Raw genomic sequence first — 13,495 nt, forward strand, 5'->3', positions numbered from 1 at the left:
TTATTCTGAGGAGCAGATGGGGATGGAGTGGAGAGGAGGGGGGAATGGAAGGAGGGGAGAGAGGGGCAACTGTGGTTAGTATGTTAAAAAAAATCTTTTAAATAAAAAAAAAATGATGGTAGAACTAAGAGACATGCATCTCGCACTGAGTGTGAGCATGACACATATAACCAGGGTACTTCTGAGGTTTTAATCCACTCACTCTCTGACACATCATTCTGGCCCCGTGCATCCTCTCCACAGGTAATGTTCATCTACTCATGCAGCAGGCTCTCTCAAGTGGACAACTGTGTTTCTTTATTGATGTGTTACAGGTGAATCAGAGCTAACTGTTCAGTGAGTCTTTGTGTTCTCTGTTCTCTGGATTACTTTCCTGGCCCTCGAAGACCACCCTGGATACTCTTTTCTGTACCATGTCTAAACCAAGCTCTCAGCCATGCTGCTGATCTTTGGGCCTTAAAGAAACTGCTCTGCCCCATAACTGGTACCTGTGTCTGCAGTGAAGATGAAGATTAAACGGCCTCTAGCCCCAGGTTGTTCTCCATCACTATTCCAGCTCAGGCATCTGTGGGAGTTTAAGTCCCAGGTGCTTCTGGCCTATGACTCCACTCTCCTACCAGGTGGTCATACCTGCATCCCTTTGTGAGGTAAGCCAGCCTCTCTGATGCCGTTTTAGTCAGGATACCTCAGACAACCCCATCAACCTCTGGCCCACTGCTCTTGTGTGGCGTAGGAGGTTTTTCTGTTCATGTGTTGCTTTCATTGGCTAATGAATAAAGAAACTGCTTTGGGCCTGATAGGGCAGAACTTAGGTAAGCAGAGAAGACAGAACTGGATGCTTGGAAGAAGAGCAGAGTGTGAGAAGCCATGGATCTTCTGCCTGAGATGGATGCTGGTTAGAATCTTGCCAGTAAGCCACAGTCACGTGGCAATACACAGATTAATAGAAATGGGTTAAATTAAGATGTAAGAATTAGCCAATAAGAAACTAGAGCTAATGGGCCAAGCAATGTTTTAATGAATACAGTTTCTGTGTGATTATTTCAGGTGTAAGCTAGCCGGGTGGCCAGGACAAACAAAGGGCCCCCCTCACCCCTTGCAACATTTGTATTGTGTGACACTATTCCAGGGAGAAATGAACAAAACTATATATTCGTTCCAGCTAGGAAACCAAAAGCAGAAAAAGTAAAAACACCCCCAAAGACAAACTTGGTAAACCAATAAGTTTTATTAGGGTTACTTGCAGAAATATAAGTGAGGGCTTTCTCATAGGAGTAGAAAGGACTCAAAGACAGCTGCATCAAATTTGTCTCTAGTCTTTTTAATGATAGCCATCCTAACAAGTTGATGTGAAACAACTGATAATGATTTGACAACTATGTGACAGTTTTTAATTGCTATATCAAAGAGCTATTGTTGGCTAACCTAAAAGCTTCCTCCATCCTGACTAGTTTTCTTGGTACTAGAAGGTTCTATGCCCTCTTCCAGGGGAGAAGAGTAATCAATAGTCTTACTCAGTTACGAGTCCTGCAAGTCATCATAATGACTGGCCTGGCAAGCTATGCCTACTGGTGCAATAGAGGCACAAATGTTACAGAGTAAATAAACACTTTCTGCTTGGATTTAAAACCCACTCTACAAGATGAAACTTATGCCTAGTACCATTAATTGGGTCAAAAACTCATTATACTAAATGGTCATATTATTAAACTGCTCCCTAAGTTCTCATCTTCATGCCCTCTCAACCCTCATCAGAAAAGCTCCTTTTACTGGTAGAATGTGATTGTCTTAGCTAGGGTTTCTATTGCTATGCTGAAAACACGATGATCAAAAAGCAAGTTGGAGAAGAAAAGATTTCTTTGGCTTCCATATCACTGATCATGATTAAAGGAAGTCAGTACAGAAACTCAAGATGGGCACGAACCTGGAGGCAGCTGATGCAGAAGCCATCGAAGGGTGCTGCTTACTGGCTTGCTCAACCTGCTTTCTTATAGAACTCAGGATAACCAGCCCAGGAAAGGCACCACCCACAATGATGGTCCCTCCCCCATCAAACACTAAGAAAATACGCTATAGGCTTGCATACAGCTAATCCTTCTTTATTTTACATACCAACACACTTTCCCCTCCTTTTTCTTCTCCCTTCCCTCTTCCCACTCCTTTTCTACCCTCCCCCCATTCACTCCTCCTTCATCTCCATTCAGAAGGGGTAAGGTATTCCATGGGAGTCAATACAGCATAGCATATCAAGTTGAGGCAGTGCCAAGCTCCTCCTCCTTGCATCAAGGCTGGGTACAATAGGGAATAGATTTCAAAGAACTAATTCATGTGTCAGGGACAACTCCTGGTCAAACTAGGTGCCCCCAAAAAGACCAAGCTACACAACTGTCACTCACATGCAGAGAACCTAGGTGGTCCCATGCCAACTCTTTAGCTATCGGTCCAGAGTCCATGAGCTCCTACAAACTCAGGTCAGCTGCCCCTTTGGGTTTCCCCATCATGATCTTGACCCCTTCCCTTGCTCATATGATTCCTCCTCCCTCTCTTCAACTGGACTCCCAGAGTTTGGCACAGGGCTTGATTGTGGATCTCTGCATCTGCTTCCATCAGTTACTGGACCAAGACTCTGTAAAGACAATTAGGGTAGTCACTAATCTGATTCCAGGAGAAGGCCAGTTGAGGCACCCTCTACACTATTGCTAGGAGTCTTAGTCCTGAAAGTTTCTCTAACACCATGTTTCTCTCTAAGCCCATAGTGGCCCCCTCTATCAAGATATCTTGTTCATTACTCTCCCCCTCCATCCCAGCCCCAACTGGACCAACCTGATCCCTCATATTCCCATCCCCCAAACCCTTTATCCCTGCCCCACCCCCAATTCATCCAGGACATCTCATCAATTTCCTCTCCCCAGGGGGAGATCCAAGTGTTTCTCTTAGGGTCCTCGTTATTACCTAGCTTCTCTGGGGCTGAGGATTGTAGCCTGGTTATCCTTTGCTTTACATCTAATATCCATTTATGAGTAAGTACATGTCGTGTTTATCTTTCTGGGTTACCTCACTCAGGATGATTTTTTTCTATTTCCATCTTTTTGCCTGCAAATTTCATAATGCTTTGTTTTTTCTGCTGAGTAACATTCCATTGTATACATGTATCACATTCTCTTTATCCATTCTTTGTTTGAAGGGCATCTAGGTTGTTTCCAGGTTGTGGATATTATGAATAATGCTTCTGTGGACATAGTTGAGCAAGTGTCCTTGTGATATGATTGAGCATTCTTTGGCTATATGCCAAAGAGTGGTAATGCTGGGTCTTGAGGTAGATTGATTCCCAATTTTTCTCAAAAACCACCATACTGATTTCCAAAGTGACTGTACAAGTTTGCACTCCCACCAATAATGGAGGAGTGTTCCCCTTACTGCACATCCTCTCCAACATAGGCTGTCAATAGTGTTTTGATCTCAGCCATTCTAACAAGTGTAAGATTGTATCTCAGTTATTTTTGATTTGCATTTCCCTGATGACTAAGGATGTCGAACAATGCTTAATGTGTATCTAAGCCATTAAAGATTCTTCTGTTGATAAGTCTCTGTTTAAGTTTGTACCCCCTTTTTAAGGGGATTATTTGTTATTTTGATGTCTAGTTTCTTGAATTCTTTATGTATTTTATAAAAATATATGTATATTCTTTTTATGTAGTATATATACATACATATGTGTGTGTGTGTATTATCAGTTCTCTGTCAGATGAGGGGGTGGTGAAAATACTTTCCCATTTTGTAAGCTGCCATTTTGTTTTATTGATAGTGTCCTTTGCCTTACAGAAGTTTTTCAGTTTTAGGGGGTCCCATTCATTAACTGTTGATCACAGTGACTGTGCTGCTGGTGTTATATTCAGGAAGTGGACTCCTGTGCCAACACATTCAAGGCTACTTCCCACTTTCTCTTCTATCAGCTTCAGTGTAACTGAATTTATGTTGAGGTCTTCAATCCACTTGGACTTGAGTTTTGTGCAGGACTATAGCTATGGATCTATTTGCATTCTTCTACATACAATTATCCAGTTATGCCAGTACCATTTGTTGAAGATGCTTTCTTTTTTTTCCATTGTATATTTTTGACTTCTTTGTCAAAAATCGGGTGTTCCTAGTTGTGTGGACTTATATCGGGGTCTTCAAATCGATTCCATTGATCAACATGTCTGTTTCTAATGCCCATACAAAACTGTTTCTATTACTATAGTTCCATAGTAGAGCTTGAAATCAGGTATGTTGATACCACCAGAAGTTCCTTTATTGTACAGGATTGTTTTAGTTATCCTGGGTTTTTCTTATTCCATGTGAAGTTGAGTATTGTTCTTTTGAGGTCTGTGAAAAGTTGTATTGGTATTTTAATGAGTATTGCATTGAATCTGTAGATTGCTTTTGAAAGATCACCATTTTTACTATCTTAATACTGATTCATGAACATGAGAGATCTTTTCATTTTCTGATTTCTTCTTTTATTTCCTTCTTTAAAGACTTAAAATTCTTTTAATATAGTTTGCCTTTCACTTGTTTGATTAGAGTTACCACAAGATATTTTATATTATTTGTGGTTGTTATAAAGGGTGCTGTTCCTCTGAGTTCTTTCTTAGTCCATTTATCATTTGAGTATCATAGGGCTACTGATTTTTTTTAATTTTGTATCCAACTACATTACTGAAGGTGTTTGTCAGCTATAGGAATTCCCTGGTAGAATTTTTGTCATTTATATATGCTATAATATTATCTTCAAATAATGGAAGTTTCACTTCTTCCTTTCCAATTGGTGTCCTCTTGGTCTCCTTTTGTTGCCTTATTGCTCTAACTAGAACCTCAAGCACTATACTGAATAGATATGGAGAGAGTGGACAGATTTGTCTTGCCTCTGATTTTAGTGGGATTGCATTGAGTTTCTCACTGTTTAGTTTGATGTTTACTGTCAGATTGCTGTATGTTGCCTTTATTATGTTTATGTATGATCCCTGTGTCCTTCTCTCCAGAACCTTTATCATGAAGAGGTTTTGGATTTTGTCAAGGCTTTTCCAGGATCAAATGAGATGATCATGTGGGTTTTTCCTTTCAGTTTGTTTATATGGTGGATTACATTGACAGATTTTTATACATTGAGCCATTCCTGCATCTTTGGAATGACGTCTACTTGATTATGGTAGATGATGTTTTTGGTGTGATTTTGATGTTTTGATGTGTTAGATTACATTTGCCAGTATTTTATTAAGTATTTGCATCAATGTTCATGAGGGAAAATGGTCTGTACTTCTCTTTCTTTGTTGCATCATTGTTTGGTTTAGGTATCAGGGTAACTGTAGCCTCATAAATAGAATTTGGAAATAGTCCTTCTATTTCTCTTGTGTGAAATAATTTGAGGAGTACTGGAATTACGTCTTTGGAATTCTAAGTGAATTCTGCATTGAAACCATCTTACCCTAGGTTGTTTTTGGTTGGGAGACTTTTAATGACTGTTTCCATTTCTTTAGAAGGTACATGTCTTTTTCAATTGTTTATCTGGCCTTGATTTAATTTTGGTATGTAGTACCATATCAGAACATTTTGTACACCATAACTATATATAATCCTGACATGAATTTTAAATCAGTTTAAGGGATAACATTCCGCATCATGGGTCTAACAGTCCCTCCACACGGTTGTGAAAACTATGATTTAAATAAAATATGGTATTTCTGTAAAAAAAATTGTCCATTTCTTTTATATTTTTCAATTTTGTAGAGTACAAAATTTAATCTAATGATTCTCTGGATTTTTCTCAGTGTCTCCTGTTATGTCCTCTTTTTTGTTTCCGACATTTTTAATTTTGGATATTCTCTCACTGCCTCTTTTGGCTAGTTTGGATAAGAGTTTGTTTATCTTGTTGATTTTCTCAAAGAACCAACTCTTTGTTTCATTGATTCTTTGTATTGTTTTCTTTGTTTCCATTTTATTGATTTAAGCCAGAGTTTGATTAGTTCCCACCATCTACTCCTCCTGTGTGAATTGATTCTTTTTGTTCTAAAGCTTTCAGGTGTGCTATTAAATCACTCCTGTGAGATTTTTCCAAATTCTTTACATAGGAACTTAGTGCTATGAATTTTTCTCTTAGCACTGCTTTCATTGTGTCCCATAAGTTTGAGTATGTTGTGGATTCATTTTTCATTGAATTTTAGGAAGTCTTTCATTTCTTTATTTCATCCTTAATCCAGGTTGTTAATATGAGAGTTGTTTATTTTCCGTGAGTTTGTAGCCTTTCTGTAGTTTGTGTTGTTGTTAAGCTCAACTTCCATGGTGATCCAGTAAGATACAAGGGGTTATTCCAATTTTTTGTATCTGTTGAGATTTACTTTATGACCAAGTAAGTCATCAGTTTTAGAGAAGATTCCATGAGGTGCTGAGAAGAAGGTATATTCTTTTGTGTTTGGGTGAAATGTTTTTAGATGTCTATTAAGTTCATTTGAGTCATAACTTCCAATAGTTCCCTTGTTTCTGTGTTAAATTTCTATCTGGAAGGCCTGTTGATTGGTGAGAGTGGGGTGTTGAAGTCTCCTACTATTAGTGTGTGGGGTTTGATGTGTGATTTAAGCTTTAGTAATATCTCTTTTACAAATGTGGGTGCCCTTGGAGCATAGATGTTCAGAACTGAGACTTAATTTTGATGGTATTTTCCTGTCGTGAATATGAAATGTCTTTCTCCATCTCTTTTGATTAATTTTGTTTTGAAGTCTATTTTGTTAAATATTGGGATAGCTGGCATTCAGGCATTTACACCGGATGCTCCCAGTGACTCAGCAGGACACCTCAGCAGTAGCAGCCAAGATGTGACACTATAGCCGAGCGGTGGTGGCACACAACTTTAATCCCAACACTAGGGAGGCAGAGGCAGGCAGATCTCTGTGAGTTCGAGGCCAGCCTGGTCTACAAGAGCTAGTTCCAGGCATATTGGCAAATACAAAAGGCAAAACAAATCAAAGGCTGAGTGAAATAAGGAGACAAGTGAATCCATGATTAGTTTCTGTGAATCAAACTTCTAACTCAGTAAGTGAAGTTTCTGTGCACACATAAAGTACCTGGCACACATCACCTTACCACATGAAAGCCAACAAAGGGCATGGGGGAGTGCAGATAAGGAAACTTTAAAAACAGGAAGAAAAATGCAACTGGGTAGATGGAAGGATCAAAGGCTGGTTTTGAGCTGAGACGAGGTGCCAGGTAGGACCCACATGTTCCCTGGGCAGGACAACAAAAGGAACCTGCCCACTGGGGCCTCTTCCTCTGCCTCCCACACCTGCACCTCCTAAGTCTCTGAATGCTCTCTTGGGGTGGGGTCTGGAGGCTGAGCTTTACTCTTCCTCCCTCTACTTTCATCTTCCCTGCCAGGTGAATTTCTTCCATGGACCATCAACTCCCAGTTATGAGCTCCAGTCTCCTGAAGAACTGGTTTCTGACTTTCAGATCTACCAAAGTCTGGGCAATAGACTCTGCAAGTGACCCTCAGATGAGCACTTCACTGTGAGCCATGCCTCCTCTGTCACTTCCTGATGTGAGTGCCCAAGCAGTGTGTGTGACAATACTCATATCCTTGGGGTGTGTACTTGTCACCTGGCAATTCTGCCAACATTTGCTATTTTGAGGTACTGATATAATTTGAAATACATTCAGATTCAAAATTATTACATCTCTGAAATGAATCATGCTTAACACATTAAACACCAGAATATGTAGTATAAGTATTTGCTGGAATCTTCCAGTTTGTCTGGCCCTGCTCTAGACAGTGTCGGGGACCCATCAAGCAGGGAGAAATTGGTGGCACTCTGTGTGCAGGTGGGTCACAGGGAACCCGCTAACTAAGCAGCCCAAATCACAGTTTGCAAAGGCTTAAGACAGAAAAACCCATAATTCATGGTATTTCCCATCAGGTCCAATCAGGCGCAAGCATACATCCTGACGAACATCTAGCCTGTGAACCTCCCTGCCACGTGTGATCAAGCATATAGGTGCAGCTGGGTCTAACAAATTAGTTTAGAGGAATGAAAAACAGGCTGCTTATTATCTCCCATAAACAACAGCCTCCAGCATTTCAGGAACTATCTGTCCTTGGGCTTGCAGATCAGAGGCATTTTATGGATCTCTAAGGCATAGTAATTAAAACTTAGAATATAACTTTGGCTCTTTTCTTAGGAAAATTTGTCTCATTCATATCTTTGAGATCACTAATGTCATTTTAATCCACTCATAGATGATTATAGTTGTTGCTTTTTGTTTTCTGTCCCAGCAGTGGTGCTCATAGCATTGTTTTCTCCTCTAGTAAACTGAAAATCCTCCATGACAGTTCTTTTATTTTATTATATTTTATTTCTATGTATATGGGTTTCTCCCTGCATATATGCCTGTGCACCACATGTGTGCCTGGTGCCTCCAGAGGTCAAATGAAGACATCAGAGTCCCTAAAATTATAGTTATAGACAGTTGTCAGTTGTGATGTGGGTTCCAGGAATTAAACCTTGGCTTTCTGAAAACACAGGAGGTGCTCTTAACCTCTGAACCATCTGGCTACCCAGCCCCAGGCACCACTATAGTTCTTTCTACTCATTTAGTTCTTGCATATTATGAAATCTTAGAGATGTTGAGATGGAGGAGCCTGTACAATGAGAACATAAAAGCACTCAGGAGGGACAAACAATGGGGTGAAGATAAGAGAAAAGACACCCAAGCCACAGAGGAAAACAAGACCCAGAGATGGAATGTTCAGCTACTGACCTTGGAAGCAGAAGGCTGCCTTTGGAAAGGCTGCTAGCAGGAAAAGCAAGCACGTTCTGCAGCAGGAACCAACAGCAATGTCTTCAAAAGAACAGCCAGTATCTTCACCAGATTTGTCAACAAATACCAAGTTTGACTTAATATATAGGGTTTAGATGAAGGGGCAAGACACACAGTGAGTAATTGGTGGAGAAAATTTATTAGTGCCTCAAAAGAAGGATGGAAGAGAACACACTAGGAGAAAGTAACCAGGTGTTGGCAACTCTTTCATTAAATCGTTCCAGCTGAACCCAAACTGTATGCCCCAAGAGAGTTACCGAAGTGAGTTTCATAGCGGGTAGGATAGGGGCAAGATTTAGGTCAGCTGGTCAGGCTATGTTTGGTACCACATCCAAAAAAGGGTGTGGGAGCATGCTGTCTGATACAAGCCCTGGCAAAGACAAAGCTGTTTTCTTCCTGGAAGGGATGTATTTGTCACAGGAGTCAGGAATCAAGACCCATCATCATTATCTAAGTTAGGGTTACTATTGCTGGGATGAAACACCATCACCAAAAGAATTCTGGGCAGGAAAGGATTTGTTTGGCTTATGCTTCCACAACACTGTTCATCTTTGAAGAAAGTCAGAACAGGAATACAAACAGGGCAGGAACCTGGAGGCAAGACCTGAGGCAGAGGCCATGGAAGGATGCAGCTTACACTCACCCACTCTACAGCTTTCTCAGTTGGTTATTTTTTAAAACCCAGGATTGTCAGCCCAGGGCTGGCACTACCCACCATGGACTGGGCCCTCCCCATCAATCACTAATTAAGAAAATGCTCTATAGTCGAGTGTAATGAAGGCATTTTCTCAGTTGATTCCAATGACTCTAGCTTGTGCCAAGCGGACATCAAAGAGCCATCTTGTAAGAACCTAGTCTGTCAGACACCAGCCTCGACAAAAATACCCTCTTCAGAGTGGAGGCATGGGAATTTAGAAATATAGTAAAGAATACGAAGACACAAATGAAAATAATAAAATGCAAAAACAAGTAAAATAGCAGCAGGGGGGAATTTTTCAGTGAGTACTGAAAAGTCACCTGTGTTTAATCTCCAACAGGTTAATAAACCCCTGACACCAAAACGTAGGAGTGAAACGAAAGACTGCGTTAACATACAAATTGAAAGTCACAGGCTACATTCACAGCTCAAGCCCTAGACTCATGCCCAAGACCAAACACTCTGTAGGCAAACCACTCCCTGGGTGAAATTACAAGTTATTTCCATTAAAGAAGATTGGAACTTTGTTGGATCCTTGAACTTTTTGTTTTAGGTGGGAACCAACTACTTCCCTATTTCAGGAGTAGGTCTGGAGACTAACCACACCTGTTGACAATAGCCTTGAGAGAGCAGAACTAGGTGGGACCTTTGTTTGAATTAGCACAAGAACCTTAAATGAACTAAAACAAACAAGACTCAAACTCTCTGACCGTTGGCCTCTTTGGGCCTCCACACTAGTCTTGGTGGACTGAGACAAAAGAACATCTCTATTTAAATTATGTGATAGGGTGTTAAACCCTAGCAGAGGGACACCATGTGGAAACGCTGAGTCAACAGTACGAGGAATCTAGGGTGGAGCAGGATCCTGGTGTTCTCTTAGTTTCTATCCACCACCAGCCTCTCCAATTCTTGACATGAACAAATGCAACTTTTCCATTTTTATATGAAATGTGGAAAGACGCTTCCAAACAAGACCCCACACCTTTTCTTACAACATACTCACCATGGGAAATTCCCTTCCGAGCAGACATTCTAGTCATCTCCAGGTGAGCAAAGCTAAAGTTCCTGAACAGAGTTGTTGCAGTTATTGCCACCTCTCCACACGGCTCTGTCCCAGACAATGACATCCCACATGTCCGCAGGCCACCTTGAGCCTTTTTCATCTAAAGGACCTGGGATCTGCCAGAGGGAAGGATGCTGTGCCATTTCTCAGAGAGAAAGAGGTCTCATGAAGGTTTGCCCAGTTGAGGACATGAAGTCAGTACCATTCCTTTTTTGATTAACACTCTTTAAAAGCCACTGAGCTTGGAAAGGAAAGGGTCACATCTTGTATTCTCCACAGATCTATCACTTACAGTCTCTGGCTGTACTGGAACTTCTTCTGTAGGTCAGGCTGGCCTTGAACTCAGAGATCCACCTGACTCTGCCTCCCGAGAGCAGGAATTAAAGGGGTGTGCCACCATGCCCTGCACACCAGTCACTTTTTAAATTTTTTTTATTTGAATGCTTATTTTTTTATTTATTATGTAATGTCTGCCTGCATGCCAGAAGAGGGCACCAAAACTCATTACAGATGGTTGTGAGCAACCATGTGGTTGCTGGGAATTGAACTCAGGACCTTTGGAAGAGCAGGCAATGCTCTTAACCGCTGAGCCGTCTCTCCAGCCCCAGTCACTTCTTAAATAAGTGCTAAGCTGTAAAAGTTGAGAAGCCACAGCAGGATTCACCCTGACACAGGAATCAGGGTTCAGGACCACCAGGCTGTCATTCAAGTCAGCTGTCTCTAAAGAGAAGATTGCATGATTTGTAAACCCATGTGGGTGTTCAATACAGTCACGGGACCCATCTCAATAATGGGGCAGATTCTGAGAACTCTATCTTTAGATGATCTCATGTAGAAACATTCTAGAATACATTTACACAAATCTGGGTGATGCTAACCTATTACTCCACGTAGCCTCTTGGTGCTCATAAAAGACGAGGCAATCAGATTTGTGGGGCTTCTGTCAGTGTCACATGGCAGGCTTTTGTACCTAAACTTCCTTTTAGCAATAGGAGGACGCTCTGAAGTAATGGTAAAGTCTACTAAATACAGAAGCCATAGCAATCATTCCCCATCACTATCAAGTACACGGGGCAATGGTACAGTTGATGTTTCCACCACAGCCAGCATCAGCGCAAACATGAGTGCAGGGAACGTGTGGTGTTACAAGGTTCAGAAAGGCTGTAGCATCACTAGCGGGAGAAATGTGTCAGCTCCATTGAAGAGTTATAAGACTACGATCGTACGTGGGGTCTACTGTATACCTGGACATCCTTCTGTGGTATGGTACTGGACTCTGACGCTAGACCCAGAATCTTGCTACAAAGCTGCTGAATTGGGAAAGATCCTCAGAACTTGTCATTTCGTCCTGCCTGCATTCCCTTCACATGAAGGAAGCAAGACGATCAGGAGGGGGACCCCTCCCTGGGATTTTTGAGCAATCTCTGACTTGAAAACTGGGCCTTTTCTTAATGGTGAAGCTTGCTCTTCGGGGTCAAGTTCCTCTCCTTAGCTCTGGATGGAAGCTGGTATCCCTTTTATTGTACTGACAAAATGAGGCTGCGAGAGGATGTGTAGAAGCCCGCCAGCCTACCTGCAGGGGGCGCTAGTGAGCATCACATCAGCAGGTATGTGGTGAAACAGGAGTACCGACTTCTGTGAGAGCCCTGAGGGTTCTGGCCGTGATGCACTGAAGTGAATCTGTCAGAAAGCTTAGGGTGTAGAGGGGTGTGTGTACCTACTGTGGTGTCCCTGAAGGAAGGGCAGAGAACAGGGCTGTGGGGCAAGTGTTGTGTGAAGAAGACAGAGCACCTGGGCAGGGTGGTACCACAAAGTCGATTTCACAGAAGGGGCTGTCTAGGCACCGACATCACCTTCTTCCTGAGGATGCTCATCCGAAGCAGAGAACATACACTAGGGAAGGACCTCCGAGTCACACTCCAGCCAGCCCCGCAGAAGGTCAAGGGTACAGTACATTCAGAGGAAGGCTGGTGAAGTGGGGCAAAGGCTTCTCTTGGCTAGAACTGTTGAGCCACAGAAAATATCAAGTAATTTAGAAAACAAGGAAAATGCACTGAGTGTGAAGAAATAATGTCACAATTCAAATCCACTTTTAAGTCTTCAGTTTCCTGAGAGTGGAGCATTGTTCTGGGGTTTTTATTTTCAGCACACTAACGTGATTGTCAGGGGCTGATGTGGACGGCATACTGCTCAGGGACACAGAACAATTAGACTTGCTATAACTAGGTGTGTATTTTGCTCACAGATTCCAAGGACTGGAATATAGACATTTTGGAACCATTGTTCAGCCCCCTTAAACTCACATTGCAGAAGATGTAGAAGACACATCAGGAGAGGACACCAGGAGCGTGTGAATACAGCTGCTGTGAGCTGGAGTTCCTCGGTGAAAAACACCCTAACATTTACACCAATTGACCCCATGCCCATCCTTGCTGCCCCACAGTCAACACTGGCCAAAATGTATCATGGGCCCGAGGTTTGGCCGCCATTAGTGACGTTTCTCTATGGTGGTTCCTGGGAGCCACAGCTGCTGTGCAGTAACAGTCATGAGACCAGCACAGTCCAACACCTTAGTGGAAATAAATTCTAGGCACATGGCAGATGACAGGCAAGGCTCATTTGTGAGACACACACACACACACATACACATCACACACACACACATTCATTTGTGTTTCCGGAGCTCAGAAGGATACAGCACAAATATAAAAGATCTAGCATATAAATCATATTTAAATTCATGTTCAAACAAAAAAAACAGACAAACATATTCAGAGAAAAAACTGACTTTTTAATTTTTTTAAACCTAGAGTCCAATTAGTACTGCAACAAGATGCTCTCAAAGTGCAAACTGACTTCCTTTGCCTTTTCCATGTTTCAGGCCAGCA

This window comes from Microtus oregoni, unplaced genomic scaffold (assembly GCF_018167655.1).
Source record: "Microtus oregoni isolate MIOR12 unplaced genomic scaffold, Mior012 000020F_ref0000438, whole genome shotgun sequence".
NCBI lineage: Eukaryota > Metazoa > Chordata > Mammalia > Rodentia > Cricetidae > Microtus > Microtus oregoni.